Source organism: Oryctolagus cuniculus, chromosome 1, assembly GCF_964237555.1.
Source record: "Oryctolagus cuniculus chromosome 1, mOryCun1.1, whole genome shotgun sequence".
In the NCBI taxonomy this organism is placed as follows: Eukaryota; Metazoa; Chordata; class Mammalia; order Lagomorpha; family Leporidae; genus Oryctolagus; species Oryctolagus cuniculus.
Genome location: NC_091432.1, coordinates 123,051,515 through 123,066,116, shown reverse-complemented (window position 1 = coordinate 123,066,116; position 14,602 = coordinate 123,051,515). Strand labels below are relative to the sequence as shown.

General features: G+C 45.2%; 1 non-coding gene across 1 annotated transcript; it reads right to left on the bottom strand.

The window, feature by feature from the left end:
• Nucleotides 1-13,837: 13,837 nt before the first annotated feature.
• On the bottom strand, nt 13,838-13,970 carry LOC127485208 (small nucleolar RNA SNORA42/SNORA80 family). Its single transcript, XR_007912360.2, has one exon. It is a non-coding gene; the product is annotated as a small nucleolar RNA SNORA42/SNORA80 family (small nucleolar RNA).
• Nucleotides 13,971-14,602: the final 632 nt, after the last annotated feature.

The following is a 14,602-nucleotide window of genomic DNA, read 5'->3' as shown; positions in this document are numbered from 1 at the left end:
CCATGTATTTTTAATGTATTCTGTCATTTTGTTTCTAACAGAATAAAAGCCGTCCAGCTCCAGACAGCTGTGAGGCAGGACTTCCAGCTTATCCTATCAGATGATGTGACCAGCCTTCCGGATCATGCAGGACCATCTTCCAAGGTCACTCTCAAACACCGACACAGAAAGCAAGAATACCCATAACCAGCTCTATGCCCACTGGAAGACCGCCCTTCACCCATGTTACCTCCATAAGTTTAGGGATTACTTCTCTTGAGAGGGTAATGCTAAGGTAGCTAGGTAGACATTAGCCTGTGTGTGTAAGGTGCATTGGAGAAAATCAGAATTTAAGGAAAATGGGTGGTGGAGTGAGAGAAGAAATGTAGAAACAAGCTTGGACGCAGACCATCAAGTCTTGTCCTTGTTTGATAATCTTGAGTCCCAACTGTCTCACTGGGGCAGCTTAGAAGAGCCTTCTTCACCATACACCAGGGCCTATTCAGTCTGTTATGAAGTTCTGGGAGGAATTTAAGGAAATTCCACACCAGTGAGCCCTCCACCTAACCATATCCCAGAGAGGGAGAGCAGAGGAGAAACAGACTGGGCTCTCAGTTCCTTCCTGAGATGCCCACCTGGTATGTCAGGTGTATTCTCTTCATTAAACATGGCTGGCATGCTTACTACCTTCAAAGAAAGGAAGAGAAAGAAGCTGAGAATTATATGCTTAATCTGGAACTCATCTTAATTTGAGCACTAGTGACATCTAGTGGCAAAGGTAGGAGTTACAAGGGAGCATTAGTCTGATCTTTTCATGTGCAGTAAATTTAAGGAAAAAATTACATATTGAATAATCAAACAAAAACACAAAATGAAAAAAAGCTCATGAAGATATACATTCTTTGCTACTGATGATTTAACATAGTTGTAAATATATGAGGTTAATGAACTTTGATGCATTCTACTAATAAAAACATTTGTTCAGCATACATTGCTATATACTGAAGAAATTATTTAAAACAGAGTTGTTGATCTGTTATGCTCTTCCGAGACTCTCATGTATCAGAAGCCAAACTTCCCAAGTTTTAAGATAAAAATTCTAGAAAGTACCTCAAAAGTTATATTTCAGTGAATAATAAATTGGCATAAAATTGAGATAAACATCCAATTTGAGATGATATGGAAACAAACCATGATGTTTTTCAAGGGAGCTCAAGCGATCACAAAATCATATGCCCTGAGCTAGGAGTGGTTTGAACATTTGTGACCAAGAGCAAATTGTGATATATTACAGGGTTAGCTACTATAACTCTCTGGACAAATCTAAGCCAAATGTTTTTTGTTTAAAATAATATATAACAAAAACTAAAAAACAAAGAAATGCCTGTATCTATCAGTTTTCCTTAAAATATAGTGTTCTATGTAACTTGTTTAAATTATTTGTGAAATTGTTAATGATATGTAGTGCCAGTACTGTGGCATAACGGGTAAAGCCACTGCCCAAAATGCCAGCCTCCATACAGGCACCGGTTCAAGTGCCCACTGCTCCACTTCCAACCCAGCTCCCTGCTTATGCACCTTGTAAAACAGCAGAAGATGACCTAAGTACTTGAGCCCTAGCACCTACGTGGGAGACTGGATGAAGTTCCTGCCTCCTTGCTTCGGTCTGGCCCAGCCCTGGCCATTGCAGCCATTTGGGGAGCAAATGAGCAGATGGAAGATTTCTCTCCCTCTGCCTTTTCTCTCTCCCTCTGCCTTTCAAATAAATAAAAATACTTTTAAAAATTAAGAATGATATATCGGCCGGCGCCGTGGCTCACTAGACTAATCCTCCGCCTTGCAGCGCCAGCACACCGGGTTCTAGTGCCGGTCAGGGCGCCGGATTCTGTCCCGGTTGCCCCTCTTCCAGGCCAGCTCTCTGCTGTGGCCAGGGAGTGCAGTGGAGGATGGCCCAGGTGCTTGGGCCCTGCACCCCATGGGAGACCAGGATAAGTACCTGGCTCCTGCCAGCGGATCAGTGCGGTGCGCCGGCCGCAGCGCGCCGGCCGTGGCGGCCATTGGAGGGTGAACCAACGGCAAAGGAAGACCTTTCTCTCTGTCTCTCTCTCTCACTGTCCACTCTGCCTGTCAAAAAATAAAAAAATTAAAAAATGATATCTTGATGAGCTGTGACTATCTTAAAATTTACTGTACATGGGTGAAACAGACATTTGTTCATTTGGTTATTGTTTATAGCCCTTGCCTATATACTCCTGCTTAATTTAGTCTTTTTACTTTTTATTTGTTGAACTCTACTTAGTGAAGCATTAACCCTTTGGCTGCAACATAAATTAAAAATGCTATCTCAAAATAATAAAAAGTAAAATAAGTATATGGAGGATGTGAGTAGATCAAAGGCAAACACAGTACTGTCTTATACGAGGGATATGAGCATCTGCAGAATTTGGTATCAATGAGGGTCTTGGAATCAATCCCCTGATGACAGGAGGGACAACTGTTCTCCCTGGTCCACAGAGGTTAGGCTTGGTCATGAGACTTGTACCACAGTACAATATTTGCAAAATGAACTAAGTCCAAACACTTGTGTTTTTCAAATGATGCTTAAAGTCTATTGTTAGGAAAGAAAAGGGATATAATCCCAAATTTTCTATTAAAATGAAAGTAATTCAAGACTTACACAGCTGGGGCTGGTGTTATGGTGCAGTGGGTTAAGCCGCTGCCTGTAGCATCAGCATCCCATATGGGTGCCATTCCGAGTCCCAGTCGCTCCACTTCCAATCCAGCTCCTTGCCAATGCACCTGGGAAAGCAGCTGATGATAGCCCAAGTACCTGGGCCCTTGCAACCATGTGAGACACCCAGATGAAGCTCCTGCTCTGGTCTGGCCTAGCCCTGACAATTGCAGCCATCTGGGAGGTGAACCAGTGGATAGAAGATCTCTCTCTCCATCTCTCCCTGTCTCTATAACTGTCTTTCAAATATATATATACATATATATATATATATATATATTTTTTTTTTTTTACAGGCAGAGTGGACAGTGAGAGAGAGAGACAGAGAGAAAGGTCTTCCTTTTGCCGTTGGTTCACCCTCCAATGGCCGCCACGGCCGGCGCGCTGCGGCCAGCGCACCGCACTGATCCGATGGCAGGAGCCAGGTACTTATCCTGGTCTCCCATGGGGTGCAGGGCCCAAGCACCTGGGCCATCCTCCACTGCACTCCCTGGCCACAGCAGAGAGCTGGCCTGGAAGAGGGGCAACCGGGACAGAATCCGGCGCCCCAACCGGGACTAGAACCCGGTGTGCCGGCGCCGCTAGGCGGAGGATTAGCCTAGTGAGCCGCGGCGCCGGTTCAAATATATATTTTTAAAAGGCCTTACTCAGCTTTGTATCCTCAGGCCCTATGACCTAGTAGGCAAAAGAAATCGTTTATTATACAAGTAATGAATCCATTCCAACTAATGTTTACAAATTTATCTAATCATTTTAAGGCTTGGTTTTATAAAACATAAATCATTTTTAAGAGTTTTGTAGCCGGCGCCGCGGCTCACTAGGCTAATCCTCTGCCTTGCGGCACCGGCACACCGGGTTCTAGTCCCAGTTGGGGCGCTGGATTCTGTCCCGGTTGCCCCTCTTCCAGGCCAGCTCTCTGCTGTGGCCAGGGAGTGCAGTGGAGGATGGCCCAAGTGCTTGGGCTCTGCACCCCATGGGAGACCAGGAGAAGCACCTGGCTCCTGGCTTTGGATCAGCACGGTGCGCTGGCTGTAGCGGCCATTGGGGAGTGAACCAACGGCAAGTGGAAGACTTTTCTGTCTCTCTCTCTCACTGTCCACTCTGCCTGTCCAAAAAAAAAAAAAAAAGTTTTATATCACAGGAAAGAAAACAGTAGAAATACCTATTGCTTTGCAGACTCAACTTATATAAATTAAAATCTAATAATTAGAAAATTTCCAATACAATGAAATAAATGACAAAGGAATCCAAGATAGCATTGGCTTAATAGTTGCTTACAGGCTCTAAATAGAGAGTCTGAACATTCAGCCTTCTTTTGTTGTACATTTATACATAATCTCACTATCTATATATTTTAGTCAAGCTACTTTTCCTAAATGTCTTATTTAGGAAAGTATTTAGCTTTGTAGCAAAAGATTTTCCATCTACAATTACCACCTAAGTAGGAACTAACATCACAATGCTGAAAATAAAATCTGCTTGTTCTTTAATAATGTGGCAAGAATTCATGATGTCAACACTGTGGTAAGTCACACAAGCATCACCCAAATGGGACAAGTATGCACAGATCACTACAGTATAAAGTTGGTTTTCCCCACCTGAAAATTAAGCAGTGAAAGAATATCAAATATGGTTGGTTTGGTTTCAGGAAAATCACATCTGAGAATGACAATGACATTTTCCCCATTTCATCATCAGTCACCAACAAGAATTTTGAAGGCCATGATGTCACTTACTTTAACGATGGTAGTGGTCAATGAACACAGATGGATTTCCCCATAATCGGCAATGATTGGTGGCAGTCACCTCCTCCCATGATTCAGTTTACAACCAAATCTTTCTGAAGAAATCAACAGATCCAATGGACCTACACTGGGGACAAGATCATTAAAGTGCATTACTTTCTCAAAGTTAAAACACCCTCACTGTCTCTTTCACAATAATTTTTTTTTTTTTTGGACAGGCAGAGTGGGCAATGAGAGAGAGACAGAAAAAGGTCTTCCTTTGCCGTTGGTTCACGCTCCAAAGGCCGCCGCGGCCGGTGCACCGCGCTGATCCGATGGCAGGAGCCAGGTGCTTCTCCTGGTCTCCCATGGGGTGCAGAGCCCAAGCACTTGGGCCATCCTCCACTGCACTCCCTGGCCACAGCAGAGAGCTGGCCTGGAAGAGGGGCAACTGGGACAGAATCCGGCGCCCTGACCGGGACTAGAACCCGGTGTGCCAGCGCCACAAGGCGGAGGATTAGCCTAGTGAGCCGTGGCGCCAACCACAATGAATTTTGAAACAATCATTGTTAAAAAGATTATTTGCCCTTGTCTATAGTCACCCATTTATTTTCTCAAAGGAAATTTATGTTAGTCACGAAATTACTGTGCTCTTCCCTTCAATCTTACAAGAAAATTCAAGTTTTTCTTTAAGAAGAAAATCATTAAAAATATTTGCAGTGAGCATATGAGAAAATTTTAATTCAAGCCACAAAACAGTTAACATCTCAGTTCTGTCATTGCTGTATTCCAATGTCCAGAACACAGTCTGGCATATACTAAGAATTTGTAAATATTTAATTAATGCAGCACTATATTATATAAAATGTGTAGAAAATGAAAATAGAGAAAGGAATTATTACATCCAATATTTAGGAGTAGGTTTGGGAAATCTGTCTTTCCTTGATAGTATTTCCAAATTTTCTGGAATATATATATTTTACATTATAATGTTTTCCTTTTTTAAAAAGTTTATTTATTTGAAAGACAGAGTTACAGAGAGAGGGAGAGGCAGAGAGAGGTCTTCCATCCACTGGTTTACTCCCCAAATGACCACAACAGCCAAGGCTGAACCATGCTGAAGCCAGGAGCCTGGAGCTTCCTCTGGGTCTCCGATGTGGGTGCAGGGGCTCAAGAATGTGGGCTAATCTTCTGCTGCCTACTTTCCCAGGTGAATTGGCAGGGAGCTGGTTTGGAAGTGGCATATCAGGACTTGAACTGGCGCCTATTTGGGATGCCAATGGTACAGGTGGCAGCTTAACCCACTGAGCCACATAGCCAGCCCCATTACTATGTTTTCCTCCCATTTATACTGCATGGCAATGATAATTAAGAAAAATCTTGAATGCAGATATGATTTGTAAAGCAGTAGCTTACTCTTCTCACTAATAAATTTACATCAATGGGATATTGCATAACACTTAGAAAAAACTATCATTAGTTACAAAAAGACCAGTATAGCTGTGACCAGTCTGATCACTCGATTCAATCCCGGATAGCTTTCTAGGACACTTCTCTGTGAGCACAAGACACCCAAATGATTCATGTTAGCCTTTTTTTTCAAAAAAATGTTTTTAAATTTTGGATCACCATAATGTTTGCACATTAAAAGGAGTATGATGGTCCGGCACCGCGGCTCACTAGGCTAATCCTCCGCCTGCGGCGCAGGCACACCGGGTTCTAGTCCCGGTCGGGGCGCAGGATTCTGTCCCGGTTGCCCCTCTTCCAGGCCAGCTCTCTGCTGTGGCCAGGGAGTGCAGTGGAGGATGGCCCAAGTGCTTGGGCCCTGCACCCCATGGGAGACCAGGATAAGTACCTGGCTCCTGCCATTGGATCAGCACGGTGCGCCGGCCGCAGCGAACATTGGAGGGTGAACCAACAGCAAAGGAAGACCTTTCTCTCTGTCTCTCCCACTGTCCACTCTGCCTGTCAAAGAAAAAAAAGAAAGGAGTATGATGGAACTTTCAATGGCACTGTGGCATAGCTGGTAAAGCCCCCGCCTGCAGTGCTGGCATCCCATATGGGAACTGGTCATGCCCCAGCTGGTCCACTTCCAAGCTCGCTGCTATGGCCTGGGAAAGCAGTGGAAGTTGGTCCAAGTCCTTGGACCTCTGCACCTGCGTGGGACACCCAGAAGCAGCTCCTGGCTTCAGATTAGCATAGCTCCGACCATTGCAGCCTATCAGAGAGGGAACCAGCAGATGGAAGACCTCTCCTTCTCCCTCTGCCTCTCCTTCTCTGTGTAACTCTTTCAAATAAATACATAAATATTAAGAAAACACATATATACATTGCTTAAATTTACCATAAATATCAGCCATTCTTTACACTTCATCTTTTCTATGTTTTTGGGTTCTACCAGCTTCTCTCTTCTGTTGTTTTTATACAGACTATTATATATCATTTGAGCCATAGTCAGTCACCCCATTGTGCTGCAAAAACACCATAAAGAATATTAGTGAGTATGTTTATTTATCCGAGTAATTGGTGACCAAATCAAACAGTGAATGCATTCAAAAAGGAGGTATTTGTGGGGCATGCATTGTGGCACAGATTGAAACACCACTTGGAACACTCACATCCTATATCATACTGCTTGGGATCATCAAATCCCACCTCAGCTTCTGACCCAGCCCTGCTAATGCATACCCTGGGAAGCAGCAGATGATGGTTCAAGTATTTGGGATACTTCCACCAATATGAAAGACCTGAATGAAGTGCCTGACTCCTGGGTCTGGGCTGGCCTAGTAGTCCTAGCTCTTGTGAGCATTTGAGGAGTGAACCAGAAGATAAAAGATCTCTGTGTGTGTGTGCACATTTGTGTTTGTGTTGTGTGTGTGACTCTGCTTTTCAAATAAATGGAAACAAATGTTTTCAAATGGATACTTATAAAAAACTGAATAAAAATATCCCTAGGATCCATACAACACAGTAGGCAAAATGTATATTCTTATTTTAATTATTCTTCCAATTATCCTCTACAGCTTGTCTTAATAGCAGGCATTTTACCATGAGATAAGTAGAAAATTTGCCAAGCACCGCAAGTATGGAAAACTTCAGCAATTTTAAAATCAAAATTATAAGCAATTACCTTAAATGTGTAATTGACATAGTTATTTTGACATCTTAGTAAAGCTTATATGTCTAATTCCCCATTGCTTCATACAGAACATTATACTGTATCTCACATTACTTGTATAAGCTGAACAATTCTAAAATGGGCTGCAGGCTTCAGACGTAAGCTCCTCTTACGGAAGTGGTTCTGAGTGTAGAGAGAAGCACATTCAGACAGTGTTGAGGATCACAACACTCACAGGATCATGGGTACTTACCAGCCAGGGAGCCTGGAACCTTCAGCAATCTACAAAGTGTCAGGAAGTTCATGCCGGTAGATGAAGGACAAGCACTGTAGAGCTGCCTGGGAGGGGGTCCAGGATCATTCCTTACACTGAACAGCACCTTTGAGCAATGGGGTAAACAGCCCACCTAGACCATCTGTACTTTTGCTCATACCACCATAAACACTTACGTTCAAAAGTCAGTGACTTAAATGAGAGGCAATTGCATTAAAAACATCTGATACATGCAAATCAACGATAGGCTGAAGGAAGAGAAATTCTTTTCCATGGGAGACTGAAGATATCCCAGGTAATGTTCTGTGGGGAGCAACTGGGAGCAACTCAGACTAGACTAAGTTACTGGAATTAAGACTTATTCTATGCATCTGCTTTCCCACAATATGGCGCTGAGAAGGGAAACAGCTTCTACTCAGCTGCCTCCAGTTCAACCAATAAACTGTGGGACCTGCTCCTGATTGGAGGAGAGCAGCATACTCGGCATGTGGGTAGCAGAGTTGGGATTGGTGGAAGAGGACTATAAAGGAGGAGAGAGACGGCATGCACCAGGAACATCTAAGAGGAACATCTAAGGGGAACACCTGTGCAGCCCCCGAGAGAGCCGGCCGGTGGTGTGCCGCTCCCCCGCAGAAGTGGGGAATGTGGCAGGGGGAACCACCCTTCCACGGAGGTGGAAGGGTCGGCAGCCAACCCGGGAAGAACCAGCAGCAAACCCGGGGAGGGCCGAGCAGACAAAAGAACAACACAGGGTCCTGTGTCGTTCCTCCACGAAGACGGGGAGCGACATAATGGTGCCGTGACTCGGATAGGAAACCTAGGAGGGAAGAAGTGGAAAATACCGGAGAGAGAGACTAGAAGAGCCTAGGGGAAAGCCGGACGGAAAAGGTGCCGGAAGAAGCTATTGAAAGCCTAGGCATAGACTCGGATACGGACTGTGGGAAAGAAGTTAGGATTTAAAGTGAAAGCAAGAAGAAACTTAGACTCAGATATGGACTGCAGGTTGAAAGTGAAAGTGAAACCTCTAAGAAACTTAGACTTGGATACGGACTGTGGGGAGAGGCCAGGAGAAATGAGGGAGGAATATTGTTGGAAGAAAATTTAGGGAAATATACTGGGTAGAGAAAAATGTTAGGGAGGATGAAGCCGCGAGTGCAGGCCGAGGCGGAAACGGAAGCCATCTTGGAATTCTTCAAGTCACCCCGGGGAGCAAGAGGCGAAGATCTGGAACCAGAGGCAGAGACGTGGGCCGCCAGGTTGGAATTCGCCAGGTTAGTCCGGGGAACTTGGATTGAATGCTAGTGGCGGAGACGTAAGCTACGCTGTGTGACTCGCGGAAGCCGCCGCGTGCAGAGAGAGCACGGGGCGTGAATAGATAGGGAACGCGGGGCTGGCGCGAGGCTGTGGTGCGGGCGCGAAGTGCATGGAGACCGCGGAGCGTGCGCGCAGAGCCGGGAACCCACCGGCGGGGTGAGGTGCCGGGAAGCCGCGCAGAGCCGTGAAGCTGCCGCGGGGCGAGGTGCCGAGAAGCAGCCTCGGGGCGGGCGCCGGGAAGCCGCAGGGATAAGAGAAACAGAAGTTTAGAAGTAAAATGAGAGAAATAGGAATGCTGGTAGATAGAAGTAAAATAGGAGAAATAGGAATGCCCGGAGATAGAGAAATAGAGAAAGGCCTCCCCACAACATGGCAATGAGAGAGCTTGGATTCGGTCTGCCTGATTAGTGAGGCGATGAGCACCTACGGGCGGCTAGCAGCTTATGCGCCGCAGGTCACCGAAGACAGGCACATTATCAACACCAATAAGTCTCCCCACAATACGGCAATGAGAAGGCTTGGATTCGGTTTGCCTGATTGCTAGGGCTTGTAAGCACCTGCAGGCAGAGCAGAGCATGTGCTGCAGGGCACCGAACACAGGCACGCATCAGCGCCTAAAAACCTCCTCACAACATGGCGAAGAGAGGACCCGGATTCGGTTTGCCTGATTGATAGGACTTGTAAGAACCTGTGGGCAACTCTAGCAAGCAGAGCAGAGTGTGTGCCGCGGGGCACCGAAGACAGGCGCGTATCAATGCCAAAAATAAAAAGAAAGGGGGATCTGTGGGGAGCAACTGGGAGCAACTCGGACTAGACTAAGTTACTGGAATTAAGACTTATTCTATGCATCTGCTTTCCTATAATATGGCGCTGAGAAGGGAAACAGCTTCTACACAGCTGCCTCCAGTTCAACCAATAAACTGTGGGACCTGCTCCTGATTGGAGGAGAGCAGCGTACTCGGCGTGTGGGTAGCAGAGTTGGGATTGGTGGAAGAGGACTATAAAGGAGGAGAGAGACAACATGCACCAGGAACATCTAAGAGGAACATCTAAGGGGAACACCTGTGCAGCCCCCGAGAGAGCCGGCCGGTGGTGTGCCGCTCCCCCGCGGAAGTGGGGAATGTGGCAGGGGGAACCACCCTTCCACGGAGGTGGAAGGGTCGGCAGCCAACCCGGGAAGAACCAGCAGCAAACCCGGGAAGGGCCGAGCAGACAAAAGAACAACACAGGGTCCTGTGTCGTTCCTCCATGAAGAGGGGGAGCGACAATGTTCCTTAGAAATAAACTTCATATGGGTCTAATTCCACATGATTAGAACCCATGTAGTAATCAAGTCAAGCTTAGAAAAACTTGACCAAAGTGGGAATACTTTAACTCCTATTTTCCTGACATCCTCTAAAGTTTGGTCACACTCAGATCAAACTTCCATCTTTCAGGGGCTCTCACCACTTTCAGTGTCTGAAATGATGCCTTTCAGTTTCCGAGCCGAACACTTGATGACCAATCAGCACACCTGAAAAGGCATCTGCTGTGGTCCACTGCATTGCCAAGCAACTCACATCTCAGGTCCCATTTCTACCCCCTGTGAATTCCTATCACGGTTAATTTGTATTTCCTCTCAACAAAGAAAGTTCGCCCTATCAGTAGTCAAGCTCCATTTTCAAATTTCACAATTTATACCACAAAAAATCCTGCATGATGAGAACAGTGAAAGTCCTAACTCAAGAGAAGAGCACGAGCTGGTCATTCATAGAATGACCCCCTAATAAACGTGAAAGTATATTGTAATGCTGCCCTGAAAGGGAGACCCATGGTGCAATGGCAATAGGAAAATCTGGCACCACCAGGGAGACCAGGGAAAGTTTCCCTTTAGGTCTAAGCATTAGATATGAAAAAGGAGGGGGAAGAAGATACAGGCTTTAAATACTCAATGGAGGAACATGTTACCAGAGGACTGAAAGTAGCCAGTACAACTGCAAAGAAAGGGATCATGAACAGGGTAATTCTGACAAAAATGGTGCAAGACCATGCAAACCCGTGTGGAAGGCATTTTAAAAAAGAGATGATAGGCCGGCACCGCGGCTCACTAGGCTAATCCTCCGCCTAGCGGCGCCGGCACACCGGGTTCTAGTCCCGGTTGGGGCACCGGATTCTGTCCTGGTTGCCCCTCTTCCAGGCCAGCTCTCTGCTGTGGCCAGGGAGTGCAGTGGAGGATGGCCCAGGTGCTTGGGCCCTGCACCCCATGGGAGACCAGGAAAAGCACCTGGCTCCTGGCTCCTGCCATTGGATCAGCGCGGTGCGCCGGCCGCAGCGCGCCGGCCGTGGCGGCCATTGGAGGGTGAACCAACGGCAAAGGAAGACATTTCTCTGTCTCTCTCACTGTCCACTCTGCCTGTCAAAAAAAATAAAAAATAAAAAAAAAAGAGATGATACTTCAAGGCCAGTGCTGTGGCATAGTAGGCTAAGCCCTTGACTATGTTTCCAGCATCCCATATGGGTGCTGGTTTGTGTCCTGGCTGATCCTCTTGCAATACAGCTCTCTTTTTATGGCTTGGGAAAGCAGAGGAAGATGGCCCAAGTGCTTGGGCCCCTGCACTGGCGTGGAAGACCCGGAGGAACCTCCTGACTTTGAATCAGCTAAGCTCTGGCCATTGCAACAATTTGGAGAGTGAACCAGCAGATGGAATACCTTTCTCTGTCTCTCCCTGTCTATAACTCTATCTCTCAAATAAATAAATAAAATCTTGGAAGGAAGGAGAGAAGGAGAAGGAGAGAAAGAAAAAGAGGGAGAGGGAAAGAAAGAGAGGGAAAGAAAGAGAGGGAAAGAAAAAGAGAGAAAGAAAGAGAGAGAAAGAAAGAGAGAGAAAGAAAGAGAAAGAAAGAGAGAGAAAGAAAGAGAGAAAGAAAAAGAGAGAAAGAAAAAAAGAGAGAAAGAAAAAAGAGAGAAAGAAAAAGAGACGGAGAGAGACATCTCAGGAACCAGGGAAGCCAGTACTGCATTTGAAGGTGATGATGTAATCTGACACACAGTTTAACGCAATCACTCCAGCTGTGACACAGAAAGTGGATGGAGGGGTAAAGGGTGAACTCAGAACACCACTTAGTGAGTAATTTAGACAAGAAGTGCTGAAAGCACCTAATAGGATAGACTGCTAGGGAAAGACAGACAAGAGGCTTCACAGTTAAAACTGAAGGTTCCTGGATGAGTCATGGGAACAAGGGTGAAGACATTCAAGGACAGTCCACAAGTTTCTGATATATTTCTGGTTGGACAGTTGAGCCACTCAGAGGAAAGAGAGCTATAGGGAGTTCTCAATTCTGGAGATGACCCTAAATTGAGTTGTCAGGATGAAGGACCTCTGCAACAGGCATATAAAGACATGGCCACTGGACGTGCAGTTCTGGACAAAGGTTTAGATGCAAGTTGCGACTCCACCACACAGGTTGTCAGTAAAGCTCCACACAAAATGGCAATAAGATAGAAACAGGGACTCAGAATTCTGAGTTATTCTTGAAAATTAAAATAGCATGTTCTGCAACGTCTTTTGTAAGCAATGACAAAAAAAATAGGAATATTTGGTCAGTGTCTGAGGCACCAGGGTCCCTACTGCATATTCTTTTCGAAACAATTCTTTTAAAATTAAAAATTCTCATCACGTGGACAGTACAAAAACAAGCCACCTGTTGCATCATTTTAGATGCAACTATAAATTAGCCTGAAACAATCACTGTGGCATTCGTCAGAAGGCGACTTTCCCTTTCCACCCATGAGATACACTTACTGAGTTGGAATGTTACTATCAGGAACACATTCCCTCCTGCACTACTTATTTATTTACACCAATGTGGACTTGTGGATATTTGTTTTATTCTCTGAAATCATATTCATTATCATCATGTGTTTTGGTTCACATTGCCCCAGATTTGGCCACTGGGAACCCCTTCGGGGTGGCTACTGTGCTCTTTGATATCTTCAATTCTTTCTTCAGCTCTTTGTGACCTTGTGGTACAAGGAGATGTCCCCGCTTCACTTTGCACTTTCCTGGCCCCAGATACAGAATCTGGTATTTCTCTAGGAGCCCTGCCTCCTTTTTCTGCAGAATGATGTTAGGAATCCAAGAACAGGGTGGTATTTGGATTACAGTCACCAAGATAGGGATGCTTTCAAGCTCTGTGGTGGCCCCAGCTAGGAAACACATGCAGAGGAACGCAAACATGTGTGCATCTATGTCCTTTTCTGTATCTACCATATACACAAGCACACGTCTCCAGGCTTGCAATTAACATATATACATACATGTACAAAAGGGCCACTTTTTAAAAAATTCTAAAAACCATGAGTTTGTATTTCCAATTTCAACCACTACATGGGGTTTATTCTAGCCTACACTTATAATTTCTCTAAAAGTAAGAAATCTATCATTACCCACCATGTATTTACTTTTTTGCTTAATCCTAACATTATGGTAAAGCAATTTCAGAATTTCCAACCCATAACTCTATGAAAAACGCATTTACTACCTAGAATACAATAATTATACAGGGGGTGGTCTTGATTTAGAGTGTGTAGAAACAAATGCCATTTTCCTAAGTTACAGGTAAATTATTCTGTTCCTCATCTGCTCCAGCAGGTTGTCTAATTCATTTGTAATAAAACAGTGATTTGTTTGTAGTCCATTTTTTCCTGTTTTTTTTTCTACTGTGGAACACATTCCAGTGCCAACAACCTATGGACAGTGGCCAGGCAATGGTGTGGGGCTACGTTGGCTCTGGCATGAGATACTATAAGAGACCCAAGGGAACAGGTTTGCCATAAATCCAAACTCATGCATTTTGTTGTCCATTTTGCACTTCTGCTTATCGATGTTAATTTTTATAAATGAGGTAATTATTTCAGTATGTGGTACATCAACATGGTTCTAAAAATTGGAACGATGAAAAAATCTTAAGCAGAAGTCTCCTCAGAGGAGGACCCAAAAAGGCTGAATATATAACCACATTAACTTTAGCTACTCTGGGACACATAAAGGACAAGGACATGTTTCCGGGGGTGTGACTCATGGAAATTTTCAGCAAAGAAATAAAAAAACAAAGACTGTGGGACAAGAGGAGAAAAAAGTAGAAGACAAAGATACTTCTGCAGCCAGTCACATCATGCACCCATCTACTGGGTGTGAACCACCATCTTACCAGGTCAAGGTCGAAAGAAACTGCCAGGTGCCCATGCTCACAGTTTTAGCTGAAAGGAAATTTCACTCACCCACTGACTTTCACTTCAGCCAGGGTGGGGTTGACTGGGGTCTGAGCAACAGCTGGGGTTGGAGCAGGAAAGCCACACTGCTTTCCTCCCCTCCGCCCCACTCCCGCAGAGCACCGTACTCAGTAGTGAAAAGTCACAAAGAGGCTCTCTGTGCTGCTCCCACTAACACCACAGAGTCAAGGTGACATGTGGGGCAAAGGAA